Source organism: Callithrix jacchus, chromosome 4 (genome assembly GCF_049354715.1).
Source record: "Callithrix jacchus isolate 240 chromosome 4, calJac240_pri, whole genome shotgun sequence".
NCBI lineage: Eukaryota > Metazoa > Chordata > Mammalia > Primates > Cebidae > Callithrix > Callithrix jacchus.
In genome coordinates, this window is record NC_133505.1 from 154,218,304 (window position 1) to 154,236,245 (window position 17,942).

At 40.6% G+C, this 17,942-nt stretch overlaps 1 long non-coding RNA gene across 1 annotated transcript in view; it reads left to right on the plus strand.

The window, feature by feature from the left end:
- The first annotated feature begins 742 nt into the window (after positions 1-742).
- The window catches only part of LOC118152714 (uncharacterized), a 37,406-nt gene continuing 20,206 nt past the window's right edge, over positions 743-17,942 (plus strand). The window contains exon 1 of the long non-coding RNA XR_004741445.3: positions 743-1,037. This is a non-coding gene — a long non-coding RNA (uncharacterized LOC118152714). The remainder of the gene's footprint in view (positions 1,038-17,942) is intronic.

The window sequence follows — 17,942 nt, forward strand, 5'->3', positions numbered from 1 at the left end:
ATCCCCCTTCTTAAATCAAGAGTTGATCTTGAAATCCGTGTTCCTCTAACACCTCTGTCGGTTCAGACTGAGATTACAATTTATCTCTTGACTTAGGAGCAAAACATTTTCTTAGAGTCATAGGAATCTTAATTGTAGAGTTGAGTTCCCTGATTTCTATCTTACAGTCTATTTCCTAAATATCACTAACATTTGCCTCCTCGCCTCCTTTCCCAAAGCTTCTGCTTTGCTTCAGACACCCCAGCTGGCTCTTTACAACAGCTTTCCAATTTCTCACTTTTCTTTCCAGGTCAGCCTGTATGCTATAGCCAAACTGATCTAGTCTCTTATATACACATCTGACTGGGCTAGTCTTTCCTTAAAATCTTCTCAAAAACTCCCCGGCCTCCATGGCAAAGACTTTCAACATATTTTATATTCCATCACGTATAAGGAAATTCATGAAAGAACACATGTAAGGAAAAGCATTATTGCCAATAATGGTGGCTCCGTGGTCATCTGAGTATAGTCTGCAAGTGGTTCATGGGCTTGTGCTCATCCTCATACTCTGGTTTGAATGATTGTCCCCTCCAAAACTTACTTTGAAATTAATTGCCATTATGATGGTGTTGGGGGTTAGGAGCTTTAAGAATTATTTAGGTCATAAGGGTTCCTCCCTAATGAATAAGCTAACGTCATGATAGCAGGATTAGGTTCCGTACTGAGGGAGTTGGGTTCACCCACTCTTGCTCATGCTCTCTCCCCTTCTCTTTGTCCTTCCGCCAAGTGATGTCCTCTATTATGTGATGATGCAGCGATGCCCTAGACAGATGCTTCCACCTTGACATTGGAATTCTCAGCCTCCAGAACCATGAGACAATCCATTTCTATCTGTTCTAAAGTTCCAGGTCTCTGGTCTTCTGTCACAGCAGTACGAATGATACTATGCATATTCCTCCTTTTCAGTCCTCCATGAGACTAATTTAGCCACTCATTTCTAACAGCTTTCAGGTTCTAAGGGATGTGCTTGCTGCTATGTTGGGGTTTTCCAGGAAACAGTGAGTTGTAATTGAGACTGGGAATCTTTCCCATGGGGAATTCTTTAAGGTTAACAGAATAATTCAGGATGAAATTGGAAGATTTATTTTGAGACCAGGACAAGGTCTCGGTGGGGCTAACTGTGGACTGTGGAAGACTGGGAAGAAGGACATGTGGACTTTATTTGGAGATTGCTTTCTTTACACCAACTTTCCATTAAAATAAAATATTTAAAAATAAGATAAAATATGAAAATGAAAAATTAAAATAAAGCAAATATAGCAAAAGAGAAAAAGGATAAAATAATAAATTAAATATAATAAGAGATTATGTCAAGCAACATTTTTGAGCTGATTTAAATAGCATAAAGTGGCCGAGCTCAGTGGCTCATGCCTGTAATCCCAGCACTTTGGGAGGCTGAGGTGGGTCACTTGAGGTTAGGAGTTTGAGACCAGCCTGGCCAACATGGTGAAGCCTCAACTCTGCTAAAAATACAAAAATTAGCTGGTCATGGTGGTGCACACCTGTAGTCCCAGTTATTTGGGAGGCTGAGGCAGGGGCATCACTTGAGTCTGGAAGATGGAGGTTGTAGTGAGCCAAGAGCACACCACTGCACTCCAGCCCAGGTGACAGGAAAGAAAACCTGTCTCTAAATAAATAAATAAATATATAAATAGCTTAAAGTTACCAACAACTTCTCAGAGGAATGGAGGTTACCAAGTTGCTTGGATATTTTTAGGGGAGCAGTTGTTTAGTCTGGAAAGTGGGTACTTCTTACTTGTTTTGGTTTCTTTAGTATCTCTGTCACGTACCTGTATTTGAATAGTACCAGAAACTAGCGGCTAGTCCTGTGTTCGAGCTACTCGAACTACCATGCTAGAGTAGACTCAGGTTCTCCCTTTGTCCAGGCCACTCAGACACAATATCTGGAAATGATTGCAAGTTTTTTTAAAGAATGCAAAGCAGGTCAGCAGCAAGCACTGAAGAGCCATTTAAATTTATTCTGGAAGAGTAATCAACTCCAAACTGTAGCCTAAAGCTGTGAGCTACGGGCGCATTGAAAGTTGATGCCACACTGTCTTCCACAATTGTTGAACTCATTTACACTCCCACCAACAGTGTAAAAGCATTCTTATTTCTCCACATCCTCTCCAGCATCTGTTGTCTCATTTTTTAATGATGGCCATCCTAACTGGTGTAAGATGGTATCTCAGTGTGGTTTTGATTTGTCTTTCTTTAATGACCAGTGATGATGAGTGTTTTTACATGTTTGTTGGCTGCATACATGTCTTCTTTTGAGAAGTGTCTGTTCATATACTTTGCTCATTTTTTGATGGGGTTGTGTATGTTTTTCTTGTAAATTCGTTTAAGTTCTTTGTAGATTCTGGATATTAGCCCTTTGTCAAATGGGTAGAGAGCAATAATTTTCTCCCGTTCTGTGGTTTGCCTGTTCACTCTGATGATAGTTTCTTTTGCTGTGCTGAAGCTCTTTACTTTAATTAGATCCCATTTGTCTATTTTGGCTTTTGTTGCCATTGTTTTTGGTGTTTTAGTCATGAAGTTCTTGTCCTTGCCTATGTCCTGAATGGTTGCCTAGGTGTTCTTCTAGGCTTTTCATTATTCTATTACAAAGACACACACACATGTATGTATATTGCGGCACTGTTCCCAATAGCAAAAACTTGGAACCAACACAAATGCCCATCAATGATAGATTGAATAAAGAAAATGTGGCACAGAAGCACCATGAAATACTATGCAGCCATAAAAAAGAATGAATTCATGTCCTTTCCAGGGACATGGATGAATCGGGAAACCATCATTCTCAGCAAACTAACACAGGAACAGAAAACCAAACACCACATGTTCTCACTCATAAGTGGGAAACGAACAATGAGAACACAAGGACACAGGGAGGGGAACATCACACACTGGGGCCTGTGGCGTGGGGGTGGCTAGGGGAGGGATTGCATTAGGAGAAGTACCTAATGTAGATGATGGGGTGATGACACCACAAACCACCGTGGCACATGTGTAACTATGTGACAAACCTGCAGTTTCTGCACATGTACCCCAGAACTTAAAGTATAATTTTTAAAAATTTTTAAAAAAAGAAAGTTGATATTATCTTCTCTTTCCTTTGCATCTATGAACTCAGAGTCTTTCCTTCTGTCTTAAAGGGAAAAACAAGACATGGGACCCTAAATAGATTTCTGCTGATCCAGATGGCTGCATGTCGTAGTACATGTTCTCATCTGTACTAAAGCACATAATGAAATTATTTCACAAAAATACTCCCACTCATTGTGATCAGATTAGAGTCTCACAAATGGTAAGATACAGCAAGAGCATTTCTGCTTCCATCTTCAAACCTATGCCAACCATTTTAACACTGTAAACTTGGGTCTCTTTACTGACAGAAAGATAATAGTGTCATCCTGTATGCGGAGCCCATGCCAACACACTCCAATGACACATCTTTTGGGGAAACCAAATGTAACATCTTTCTCAGTCAAAATGATGCTATCCATTGAGACTTCCTTACTTAAAAATCTTAAAAATCATAGCCCTATATTAAATGTAAACACTTTCTCACAACTCTCATGCCAAAATCACTCACCAATGGGTCAGCAGAACCATCAAAAGGTGCATGGATGCGAACTTTCAGAAAAATTTCCCTGTAGAACTGACCAACCCATCTCATTACATTTATTTTATTTTATTTTTTTGACACTAAGTCTTGCTCTCCAGCCAGGCTGAAGTGCAGTGGCACGATCTTGATTCACTTCAGCCTCTGCCTCCCAGGTTTAAGCAGTTCTCCTGCCTTAGCCATTTGAGTAGCTGAGATTAGAGGCACATGCCACCATGCCTGGCTAATTTTTGTATTTTTAGTACAGTATTTTCACCATGTTGACCAGGCTGGCCTTGAACTCCTGGCCTCAAGTGATCTACCCGCCTCAGCCTCCCAAAGTGCAGGGATTACAGGCATGAGCCACTGCTCTTGGCCTAGCAAACCTTTTTTTAAAGGACTACTGTTTTACTAGTTACTTCAGTGTAGTACAGTTTGTGGTGTGGGGCTGCTCTCAGTGAGAATAAGTAGGCACCTAGCTAGTTTCATAAAAGGAAGGGCCCTGTGGCTCACTCGCTATCCGCAGGCAGCCTGGGAAACAGGATACGCAGCAGTCCACCCTGTGGCTGCTACTAGGAACCAGTGGAGGGTTTGCTGGGCCTTTCTGGACCAAACTGGAAAAAAACTTAATTAATCTTTAATCAGACGAAATGTACATATGCAAAGTCTTATGTTATAAAGGTTTATTAAGCCAATCACAGGGAGGTCACATTTTCCTATGGAATTGTTTGAACTAAACCAAAAGTGAAAACAAAACAAAACAAAAACCATGAATCTTCTTGAAATGACAACACTTCTTAAAGGCTAAGTGGCTTGCATGGCACGTTTTGCATAATGACTTGCTTTTTGTTCCTTTGTTTGTTCTCTACTAATGGCTTTAGAATACCTCTTTTATTCTGCTCTTTGTCATCTTGATAGAGCCGGTCCTTTGGTATGGGCAATGGACAATTAAAGGCACAGGGGAGAAAAGGAGGCCTGGCCTGTCCTGCGGAGGGTGGGAGAACCAGAGCCTGGAGAATATCCCTGGTGGATCCCTGGAGTTTCTTTCCCTTTAAACCTTTCTGGTTAACATCAAGAGAAAAGGACTTAGAGAATTTGGAGGGAACTTAGACCTGAATACTTTTCTCTCTGGACATTAAGGTCCTCCAACTATGAGTGAATAAAATCTCTGAAATTGCCAGAAACCAATTGGTCCCTGTCTCTACCAAGTCCCCTGGACATCTATGAGTCTAAGACTATAAGTTAGGAGGGTTCTAGGACTAGCAGTAACTTCCCAGAAATTCCAAATGCAACTGCGCTGAGCTCACACAGGCTGGGCCCAAAACATCAAATGATGTTTGCTGAAGTAAGAACTCTTCGTAACTGATAGTCTTTTGTCCCAAATTCTGGACTAAACCTTGTTATTTTGATCATTTGATGTATCAGTCCATTCCCACACTACTCTAAGGACATACCCGAGACTAATTTATAAAGGAAAGGAAAGAGGTTTAATTGACTGACTCATAATTATGCAGGGCTGGGGAGGCTTTAGAAAACTTACGAAATTTATGGTAGAAGGGGAAGTAAACACATTCTACTTCACGTGGCAGCAGGAGATAGAAGTGCAGAATGAAGGGGAGGCAAAAGCCCCTTATAAAACCATAGATCTCTTGAGAACTTACTATCACAAGAACAGCATGGAGGTTCATTTTACCATATTCGGGTGGGGACACAGTCAAACCATGTCATTTGGATTCCTTTCCATTGGTCTTGGCACACCCAGCAAAATCCCTTCTGGCCCTACCTCTCTTGGTTGTATAACTGTCAGGATTGGAGATTAGGCTTGCCTCATCCTTGCTACCACAAGCTGTTTTGAAGATAAAAAACAATGGCTCTCATCTTGTCTTTGTCCATTATTCCTGTTTTTCTAAGTTCACAAGAAGCAGTCACCCTGTATCACAATATAAGTCTGTACATCCTTTTAACCAAATCGTGACCCACACAAAGGATACGAATCATATGACAACCAGGACATTCTATGTAGATGTACTTATTCACTGTCTTAGTCTGTTCTGGCTGCTATAACAAAAGACCATAGACTGGGTGGCTTATAAACAACAGAAATGTATTTCTCACAGTTATGGAGGCAGGGAAGTTCAAGATTATAAAGCAGGAAAGGCCAGGAAACAAACCTCTTGAACACTGAACTGGGAAGGAAGTGGTGATTTATTTGGCTGGGAACAGGTGGCATAGTTGCCTACCAGCCAAGCTCTGTTCACAAAGAAAGTCCCTGCCCTTTTAAACGTTTACAACTCTAGAAACTACACGTGAAAGGGTCTTGGGCTTACAACTCTAGAAATTACATGTGAAAGGGTCTTGGGTTTACAACTCTAGAATTTATGTTTGAAAGGGTCTTGGGCCATGGAGTAGGGTGGCGTACAGTGACTTACGTGGGGGTTTAATCATGTTTAAGTAAAAACAATGCCTTCCAGAAATATTCCTCCATTCATGCCTGCGATCTGTAGAAGGGTGACTAAAGGTGGTGCCCAGTCTGCCAGCCTTTACTTCTCCTACTGAAATGCAATGTGGAAATCAAGGGGGAGGTAGCCTTAGATGCTTAAGGATGACTAAAGGTCTACTTTCTCAATTAAAACCAGCAGATTTGATGTCTGGGATGTTTTCTCACTCTAATCTCATGGTGGAAGGGCAAGGTATCTCTCTCAGGCCTCTTTTATATGGCCATTAATGCCATTCATGAGGTCTCTGTGTCCATGGTCTAATTATTTCCCAAAGGTTCTACCTCCCAATACTATCATCTTGAGGATAAATATTTCAACATATGAATTTCAGTAGAAGATGAATATTCAGACCATAGCACATACATACATACCATGTACACATACACACCTACACTATGCACATGTAGGTGTACCACACAGACCCAAAACCACACAGCACACCATTCACATATGACAACACCCCAACACATCCTATACACCATATACACATCAGACATAACATGTCTACAAGTGCATACCACATGCACACATATACTTGAAACAAAAAATTCATAAAATTGGACTTTACTATCTATAATGTACTCATATTGTTTATGTAATCCGGTTTTATTTTTTAAAACTAATCATAATGTGCTAAGTTGATTTCATGAAATGCTAATATGGGGTAACTTGCAGTTGGAAAACCATTGTCCAGATACAACCTCATCTCCCATGATGAAAGAAGCCCCTCATCAGCAAGAACACACCTGTGCCAATGGCTTCCCTTTACTCTCATCATGCCTGAGCCTGGCTTTTCTTTGAAGACATCATGCTTCTGCCAATGCTCTCGAGTGGAGACCGCTTCCTCTTTTACCACCTTTCTTCCACTGCTTCCTGAAGTGTTCCTCCTGTTTCTCTTTGCTGTTTCCAGATTATCCTTGTTCTGTCTTCCTTAAAAGCCCCCACTTGAATCCTCACATTATAGACAATACCACCCAATAATTTTCCGTCTTCTTTTTGTCATTGTCTCTCCCTTAAAGTTTTCAGCCCTTGATGATTTTAGCACAGCCATACATGCAATCTAGGACCTCTTCCGTATAATTCTTTGTGATGTCCATAAATATCTATTCAATGACTGAGTGAACTGACTTTTTCTTGGTTTGATTTGGATGATCTCAGCTCTGTCGGGTATACCATAAATAAGTCTAGCTTTCTTCTCTGGATTTCCTACTCTAAGACAGGCTTTCTGAGGCTAAAGGAGTATTTCCCAAAGAAGGCTATGGTAGAGCTTTTTTAGTTTATAAAATATACTCTCTGTGTCACGAGAACTCACTCAGGCACAATAGATGCTGGGGCAGCAGCAAGTCTAATACCAGATGGCACAAGTCAGCATGTAGGACCCTGTGAGCCTTTAACTGCATTTCATTCTTCATGAGGATTAGGTGAGGAACTCTGCCAGGCAAGTTTGCAAGTGCCAGTCCTCCAGCTGAACACGATCTGCAAAAGAGCAAGCTTAGTTTTTCATGAATCAAGATGGATTTTTCTCTTGGGTTTTTTTGGCATTTTAGGATTATTATAATAAAGGTCAATAATAAGAGCAACTGTCTGTCAGTTACCTGGCACCATGCATGGCATTTTTCATATATTATTTAATATAACTCTCTCAATAATCACAGAAAGTAGGAAATGATTATTCTTGATTTAGAAATGGCCAAAGTCAGTCACTCAAGTGACAGACTGATTACAGATGTTCTTAGCTTGAACAAAATGGGCAAACAAGGGTCAGAAGGAAGCCCTGAAGGTGAAGGACACACTCTGCCAGGTGGGACTTGACAAATGCTAGTGGAAAGAAAGTCAGGAGAACATTTCTTGAAAGTCTTCAAATCCCTGAAGTTCTCAAGTTTCCCTTCTCTAAGTGGGGGACACCTGCTCTCAGCTGTGTACCATGGGGCGGAAGCAAAGCTGGGAAGGTCATGCCTCTGTCTTCCTCCGATAAGGCACTCAGGGAGGAGGCCCAGGGTTGGCATTCTGGAAGCCTCATTGATCATCACCCAGATGTGTCTGTACCCTCTCCCAGTGAAACATGGTTACCCCAATATTTAGATATTCATTAAAAATGCACCTATAATTTTAAGTCTGTAGGCTTTTTTTTTTTTTTTTTCCTAAGATAGAGTCTTGCTCTGTTGCCCAGGCTGGAGTACAGTGGTGCCATCTCGGCTCACTGCAACCTCCACCTTCCAGGTTCAAGCAATTCTCCTGTCTCAGCTTCCTGAGCAGCTGGGATCATAGGCACATACCTCCATGCCTGGCTAATTTTTGTGTTTTTAGTAGAGACAGGGTTTCGCCATGTTGGCCAGGCTGGTCTTAAACTCCTGATGTCAGGTGATCCACCTGCCTCGGCCTCACAAAGTGCTGGGATTTCAGATGTTAGCCACCACCCTGGGTCATATCTACAGGCTTTTACTAAGTAGTTTGGTGACACTTGAGGGGGATTCCTTATATGATCCCTTGAGCCCAAGAATTTGTCATGAACTGCATGCTTGTACCTAGTATTCATATGTTGAAACTTTAACACCTAAAATGATATTTACAAAGATGATGTCCTTGGGAGGAATTAGGTTTAGATGAGGTCATGAGGGTGATGCCCTATGATGATATTAATTCTCTTATAAGAAGAGAAAAAGAGATCAGAGCTTTGTCTCTCTCCACCATGTGAGGATACAAGATGATGCTGTCTGTAAACCAAGAAGGGAGCCCTTACCAGGCACCAGATTTGTAGGCTCCTTGGGATTCCAAGGATTGTGAAACATCAATGTGTATTGTTTAAGTCTCTCAGTCCACGGTATTCTGTCACGGCAGCCTGAACTTACTCAGAGAGTATCTCAGGCCCACAAGGAGACTCCTGGCATTTTTATCTAACTGGATTCCTCATCAGTTATAATGATGGAATTAAAGATCAGAACAGTGAACAAGGTTTTTCATGGTGTTGCCAGTATAAATAGCAGTGGGAAATGTAAATCCATGTACTTTTTGCTATTACCAGCACAGACCAGCTAGAGAAGGTGATTGCTGAAGATTTCTTGTGTAATCAGATCTTCAAGATTGTTTCATAGTTCTCCCTAAAGTAAACTTCCAGGTGGGCTCACTGGCTCACACCTGTAATCCCAGCACTTTGGGAGGTCAAGGTGGGTGGATCACCTGAGGACAGGAGTTCAAGACCAGCCTGATCAACTTGGTGAAACCCCACCTCTACTAAAATTAGTCCAGCATGGTGGTGCGACTGTAATCCCAGCTACTCAGGAGGCTGAGGCAGAAGAATCAGTTGAACTTGGGAAGTGGAGGTTGCAGTGAGCTGAGATCATGCCATTGTATTCCAGCCTGGGCAATAAAAGTGAAACTCAGTGTAAAAGAAAATTAAAAAAAAAAAAGTAAACTTTCATTCCTGGTGTCAATTAAATGGGTACAGTTACTGACTCCATCTGAAATGTGGATTCTTAAAGAATCCCTGTGGGAAATCTTGAGACTTGTTTCAGAAATTAGGCTTTAGAATATTTCTCTTCAGCCATACAGTTCAGCAGTACAGACAAATCCTTTCCTGGAAGGTTTCTGCACAGTGACATGATCATGTTAAAGAAAGCAACTCATGGGGGAACATCTTACATATTCATAAGTAGCTTCTAGCAACATCAGATAGGCTGTTGCAATCATGTCGGTCTTATCAAGCTTGTTAACAGGCCTATAGAAAACAACTGTAGCAGTTATTGTGATCAATTATGGATATACCACATCCAGGGTCTTTTCATCTTCCCCTCCTGGCTGTTAGCGAGTGCTTTTATAAATACTGTAGTAAGCAGAGACAGCTGTCTCTACCTACTGTTGTGTGAGTAATTGGCATTACCAGATACCAGGTGATTTGAACTGTCATGATAATGACTGTGCACCCTTTGAATGAAATGAAATAGTACATTTACTCAAGGGCAATTTTTTTTCTTACCAAATCTTCAAAAAGAACGTGGATAGAACCCTCCATAGCCCAAGCAGGTAGTAGAATGTGTCTAACATTTAAAAGGATGATTGAGGGGAAGCTCAGAAGAGTAAGGCAATAAAAGTAGAGAAACTAGATGGTTTAATGGAGGAGTTCCTGCTCACGATGGTGGTGTAGAATAGAGCTGAGGGTATCTTCTTCCCTGTGGGTGTCTGTACAGAGCATCCAGGCTCTGTGCTGAACTTTCAGCCTGTGTGAAGTGTCAGGTGTATCCTTCACACTACTGGATATATGATTCCTGCCTGCCCATCTGCTCCTATACTCCTGGGAGCTTATTGTACAACAATTGAATTAATCCCTCAAGTCTTGGTTCTGGCAATTTCTAGACTCTCTATAAGCCCATACCTTTAATAACCCAGTGTACCTCATGATTTAGTCTATAGTCAAGAAGAAATACAAAGACCTGGAGCTTCTTACCTTAAAACCAAAAGAAAAAAAAAGAAGAAAAAAAAGAAGAAAGGAGAGGGAGGAGGAAATCCCGGCATAACTAGAAGACATAAAACTCTACAAATGCCAAATTACACACAAGTAGAAAATTGTGCACTGAATTCTCAGCAGTGCCTTCTCTGAAGCTCTTGCCACAAACCCCTCTAGAAAGCAAGAGGAGGGGGAAGGTCTGGAAAAACTAGATAGAAGAGTGAAGAGAGAGTTGTGCTGAGACCATTCCCAGGAAAAGAAAGTCTAAGTAGTAAAATAGTGGAAAAAGAAAGAGAGTTACAAATATAGGAAGAAGGAAGAGTAGAATGAACGCTGTGTTGTAGGATTGGAATTATCAGTATCCAAATAAACTTATGGCTTTTAATGGATAGGGTGATAGCTACATGGTTAGACAGATACAGAAATACATGTATTAGGTTGGTGCAAACGTAATTGTAGTTTTTCCCATTACTTTTAATTGCAAATACAGAAATTATTTTGTACTAACCTTATATATATGTATATATGTACGTATAGTGTGTATGCATGATATATACATACATGTATTTCCTATTTATGTCCTTTTAGAGGCCCCAGAAGCAGTAATACTCTGACAGTAATTAGAAGACCAAATGCCCAGATCTTGGTTTAAAAAACCCTTTTCCACTAATGGGGCCAGGCTTCTCAGCAAAATGACTGAATCCAGGGCAGTGACTGGGAAAGTATAAGATGAATCTGGACTATCTTGTGACACTGATAACTAAGAGTGTGCTCAGAGGATGACTGGGGACCAGTCAAAAAGACACAGAAGATAAAGTGAAGGCCACATCTGCACATCATGACACCATCGACAAATGGACACAGGAATGCCAAAATAAATAATGATAGTAACAGATAATAAACCATTGAATAAAGTAAGAACTCATGCGTTCATACTGATGTAAATAAACAAATAAATATATAAGAGGGCGAGAAAGAAAGCCCCGTGTCACTGAAGCTCTCAGATGCCAACTAGTGAGTATAGAAGTAATGATGAATTAGAAGGTTGCTATTTGACACCCATCATAGTAACCATGACTTAGGTTAAGAAGTATCAAAGAATGTTAAAACCAGTAGGTGAAAGTTTGATGAGAAAGAGAAGATTTACATAGTATCAAAGCATCTTCTATAAATTACTTAATAGTTAAAAAGTAAAAATAATAACTTTATAGTGGGGAAACCTGGCTGGCAGACACCACCTTAGCAACGTGATCCAATCATTCTTCCTGAGGTATCCCTGCCAAAAATGCAAAATCCAAAGGAAACAGAACCCAAACCCCAGATGAGGAACATTCTACAAAGTAACTAGTCTTTACCTTTCAAAAACATCAAGGTCATAAAAGACAAAACCACATCTTTTTAAAGATAAGTAGCTGTTTCTGATTATAAAAGATGATAGAGACATGACAACTAAATGTAATATATCATTTCAGTTGGATCCTGGGCCGGGAAAAGAAAATTATTTTCATTTCTTTCTTTCTTTTCCTTTTTCTATAAAGAGCATTATTAGGACTACTGGCAAAATTTGAAGATGGTATCTTGTTTAGATGATTATATCAATATTCTTTCTAGAATTTTGATAATTATACTGTCACAGAAGAAAATGTCCTTGTTCTTAAGAAATACGTAATGACATTTTTAGGGTAAAAAGAATGAGAACGCAGGTGAGGCAAAATGTGAACAATTGGAAAGGATGTATCTTCTGGCAACTTTTCTGTAAGTTTGAAATTTCTTGAAATTTCAAATTGATAAAAGTGAACAAAAGCTTAAAGATTCTACTACATGTAAAGTGCCTACTGACAAGGCTGACCAAGAGCTGTCAATCTTTGACAAAATAAGTAAATAAAATAACTCAATTTCTAGTGAATTAAATAACTAGACACAGTCATGGAACTAAGGGAATGGCTTTATTTTTTTTTTCATTTTGTTTCCAATTTGATATGTTAGAGCACATAAAATTCACTTCCCTAGAATACCGAGGAATAAAGATATTAAGCATCTTTGATGTGGAGTATTTCACCCAGGTTCCCTAGGATGTTATCAGAGCAGGCCATCACAATAACCAAAGTGGAAAGATAATCTCCATGCAGGATCTCAGATAAAGGTGACAGAAGAAATAGATCACAGCATCTCCCATGCTGAACACCTATAAAAGTGAACAGAGAAGGGCTCCTCTCTCTTGCCCCTGCCCCCAATTATCAGCAGAGCCTTCCTAAGAAAAAAAGGAGAGACTTACCCTTTAAATTTCAAATATGACAAGCAGAGAAAGAGAAATGTTCTGGCACAGCGGGGAATTCTTAGAACTCTGAAGTGGCAATGAGAGATTCCTTTATAAACTCTTAAAGAATTCTACCTGTTTCCCTAGCATGCCCCATTTCCACACACTGCCTGCAGTATGCTAATTTATAGTGAAGTAATCTAAAGGGCTAAGTAAGCATACTGGGGAAAAGTCAATTAAAAAACTTCTAGAATCTCTACAAAGGTAAATACTACTCATTATTCCCAGTTCCCGAGGTTCTTTCTCAACTGAAGAGTGTTAAACCTCCTGCCTGGTTGGGGAGGCACTGGCCCAGGATATCTAACAGCATAGCCCAAGGCATCCAGCCCTAAAGAACCTTCCCCACCACCTCTTACACCCTCAGCCCAGAAACAAGCACATACAAGTCAGTTTTTCATACGTAGCTCAGGCTATAGGTAAGATGGGGTGGGGAGAGATGAAGGTTCCAAAAAAGGTGGAAAGGAAATCAGGGAGAATTCACCCATATTATACAAGACCAAAGCAAAGATCTGAATACAGCTGCTCAGGTTAAGCAGGAGCAAACTGACAAGAAATGGCATGGCAGCTATGAAAATGAAACCACCCTTGCCAAGTTGTATCAGTGAGAAACTTAAAACAGTAGGTGAAACGAACCAAACCCCCGTCTTGCCTTTACCTTAATTATTCCTGGGCTACTGGGCCAAGCTAACTTTGGAAGACATTTAGGGTAGAGTTTAAATGATAATGTTGTAGGAGTTATTAAGAAGTTATTTTAGGTAGATAGAGAGGAAAAGGGGGAAGTTTTCCTTTTTAAAGCTGCTCCAGAAATCTTTCTTGTAAAGCCCTGGATTTTAGAGCTGGGCAGCCAACCTTAAATATGCATAAGACCTAACACCATAGAAACCCTAGAAGAAAATCTAGGCAAAACCATTCAGGACCTAGGAGTAGGCAAGGACTTCATGACCAAAACACCTAAAGCATTGGCAACAAAAGCCAAAATAGACAAATGGGATGTAATCAAACTCCGCAGCTTCTGCACAGCAAAAGAAACCATCATTACAGTGAATCGGCAACCAACAGAATGGGAAAACATTTTTGCAGCTTACCCATCTAACAAAGGGCTGATACCCAGAATCCACAAAGAACTAAAACAGATTTACAAGAGAAAAACAAACACGCCCATTCAAAAGTGGGCAAAGGATATGAACAGACACTTTACAAAAGCAGACATACATGAGGCCAACAAACATGAAAAAATGCTCATCATCACTGGTCATTAGAGAAATGCAAATCAAAACCACATTGAGATACCATCTCACACCAGTTAGAATGGCGATCATTAAAAAATCTGGAGACAACAGATGCTGGAGAGGATGTGGAGAAAAGGGAACACTTTTACACTGTTGGTGGGAGTGTAAATTAGTTTAACCATTGTGGAAGACAGTGTGGCAATTCCTCAAGGCCTTAGAAATAGAAATTCCATTTGACCCAGCAATCCCATTACTGGGTATATATCCAAGGGATTATAAATCATTCCACTATAAGGACACATGCACATGAATGTTTATTGCAGCACTGTTTACAATAGCAAAGACCTGGAACCAACCCAAATGCCCATCGATGATAGATTGGACAGGGAAAATGTGGCACATATACACCATGGAATATTATGCAGCAATCAAAAACGATGAGTTTGTGTCCTTTGTAGGGACATGGATGAACCTGGAGACCATCATTCTCAGCAAACTGACACAAGAACAGAAAGTGAAATACCGCATGTTCTCACTCATAGGTGGGTGTTGAAAAATGAGAACACATGGACACAGGGAGGGGAGTACTACACACTGGGGTCTATTAGGGGAATAGGGGAGGGACAGCGGTGGGTGGGGAGTTGGGGAGAGATAGCATGGGGAGAAATGCCAGATATAGGTGATGAGGAGGAAGGCAGCAAATCACACTGCCACGTGTGTACCTATGCAACTATTTTGCATGTTCTTCACATGTACCCCAAAACCTAAAATGCAATAAAAAAATATGCAAATGCAGGCCATTAGAAACTGGGTCCACCCAAATGTGATTGTTACTACAACCTTCTTGCTCTTGCCCCTCATGTTCCTGGCAACATGGCCACCCTAACTTAAGCCCAGGTGTGTGGAACATCCACATTTGCATATTAAAAGCTAGGGTAGGAGGGACAGCTCTTTCCACAAACTCCATGAATGACATGTCTAGTCAAACCAATCCCCTGAGTCCTATGCAAATCAGACACCACATTCTCCAGCCTCTTTATATATACCTGGCTGGTATCTATGTCAGGTGAGGTTCCTTCTCTTGGCTTCAGAGACTCCCCTCCCCCTCCGTCTCTGCACAGGAGAGCTTCTTTCTTCCCCCTTCTTTCTTGCCTGTTCATTTCCCTGTTCCTTAAAACTACTCTATGTGTGTCCCTGTCCTTGTTTTCTAATTCGACTCCAGACAGAGAACCTGGTGTTCTCCACTCATCAGAGCTGTTTCAGTAATAGGCGGGGAGGCTGAGGCAGGAGAATTGATTGAACCCGGGAGGTGGAGGTTGCAGTGAGCACCACTGCACTTCAGCCTGCGCAAAAAGAGCAAAACTCCAACTCAAAAAATATATAATAATAATAATAGGTCTTGCCCAAAAGTCAATCACTTTTGTAAAGCTAATAAGAGGCCATCAGCAGGCTGAGAGGAGAGGAGAGGAGCGCCTTCTGCTAAAGTGCAGACATTGTTCTGGGGGTTATAAGATATGCATCTTCCCCAGTTACTCCTGCAAATAACACCACTAGTGTAGATTGGCCTTTGGAGATATCTTTCAGGTTTTCCACATGTCTGACACCCATGGCTCCACCTGGAACTGATGGCTCCACCTGGAGAGACAACCCCACTCCTGTAGCCCCACCCTGAAGACATTCAGCTGGCATGAGGAGAGCATCAACCCCCTATGATTTTATCTCTACCCCAACACATCAGCAGCAAGTACCTGTTACCTGGTCACCCCCACCACTTTCCCCAAACTGTCTTTGAAATACCTTTACCCTACGAGCTTTGAATGAGATGCTTTGAGCAGGAATTCCATCTCCCATGTAGTGTGGCTCGCTTAATGTCTATTAAACTCTTTCTCTACTACAACTGGAAAGGGGTCCGGATCCAGACCCCAACAGAGGGTTCTTGGACTTCACACAAGAAAGAATTCAAGGTGAGTCAGTACAATAAAGTGAAAGCAAGTTTATTAAGAAAGTGAAGAAATAAAGAATGCCTATTCATAGGCAGAGCAGCCCCAACGGCTGCTAGTTGCCCATTTTTATAGTTCTTTCTTGATTATATGCTAAACCAAAGGCGGATTACTCATGCCTTACCTTTTTAGGCAACATAGGGTAAAAATAACCTCCTTATGTTGCCATGGCATGTGTTAACTGTCACGGCACTGGTGGGAGTGTAGCAGTGAGGACGACCAGAGGTCACTCTGCCATCTTGGTTTTGGTGGGTTTTAACAAGCTTCTTTACTGCAACCTGTTTTATCAGCAAGGTCTTTATGACTTCTATCTTGAGCTGACCTCCCATCTCATCCTGTGACTTAGAATGCCTAACCTCCTGGGAATGCAGCCCAGTAGGTCTCAGCCACATTTTACCCAGCCCGCATTCAAGATGTAGGCACTCTGGTTCAAATGCCTCTGACACTGTGCTCTTTATGCAGTGGGCAGGAAGAACCTCTTCAGCAGTACAAAAATATGCCACAGAAATCAATAAGGAGAAAGGAAACAGCCTAATAGTAACATTACAAATATTAGATACGTTTATAATATTTTCTATACAGCTTAAAACACAGCATTTATAAAACTAAAGCTGAAAGATAAGATGATAATATAATTGAGCAGAAAAACTTTCCAGATCATTGAAAACAGTTTTACAGAATTAATAAATATATGAAAAACATAGAAGAACAGATAGACACAACAAAAAATTGAATTCCTAGTGTGAACAAAAAGCATGAGTGAAACATATGCTTATAATCACGATTATAATCAAAGTCAAGGAAAATTATGAAAATGATTAGTGAAAAATGATAGTTCTGGGACTGGAGAGTCAACATAAAGACAACAGTTATATCTGAAGCAGAGAAACAAACAGAACAAAGAAGAGATTTTTGAAAGAGTAATATGGGGAAATTTTCCTGAAATCAGAACAGACACACACCTCTCTGAATATACAGATTGAAAAAAATACCATATACTGTATTTTGGGGAAAAAATAGGTAGATTAAATTATTAAAAATCAAGGATGAAGTAAACATTCTTTAGACATACAGGAAGAAAAAATAATTTACTAACATGAGTAGAAACATGAGGCTGGCCTTAGACTTCACAGCAATATTTGATGGAAATTTTAAAGTCCTAAGAGAAAGGAAGAGTGATCCAAGATTATTATACACAGTCAACTTTTCATAAACCAAAAGACAACAGAATTCCTCAGACATGAAAGAGTTCTGGAAATATGATACCTATGAGTTCTTTGTAAAAACAAAAATAAGACAAACAATTGAAAACATAATAAAACCCTCAAAACCCATTGCCTTACATTATAACGGCATCACCCAGAACATTTCACTCAGAAGAGAGGGGTAAGCAATGGTCAGTACGTGGAGATGTGACAATACAGGAATGATCAGACAACTGGGGTAGCTTTGGGTGACAATGAAGAAGAGATATTGTAAACAACAAGGCCAATCACCCTGAACATCCAGCTAGGGGAGGTATTTCTGGGAGCCAGTTCCTAATTCTCTACCTCTGGCAGCAGTGGGAAGGGAGCACCAGAAAAAAGGAACCTACCAGAGGGCAACATGATGAAAAGTACTCATCATGAGGTATAAGAAATACTAATTATCTTAAAACTACAGCTCTATGGCCTACTTAGCTCTTTGGCAAAAGAAAACATCTGTAGTTTACAGTAGAACATCCAGACAAGTAAAATGACTAGGCCAGGCATGGTGGCTTATGCCGGTAGTTCCAGTACTTTGGGAGGCTGAGACAGGTGGATCCCCTGAGG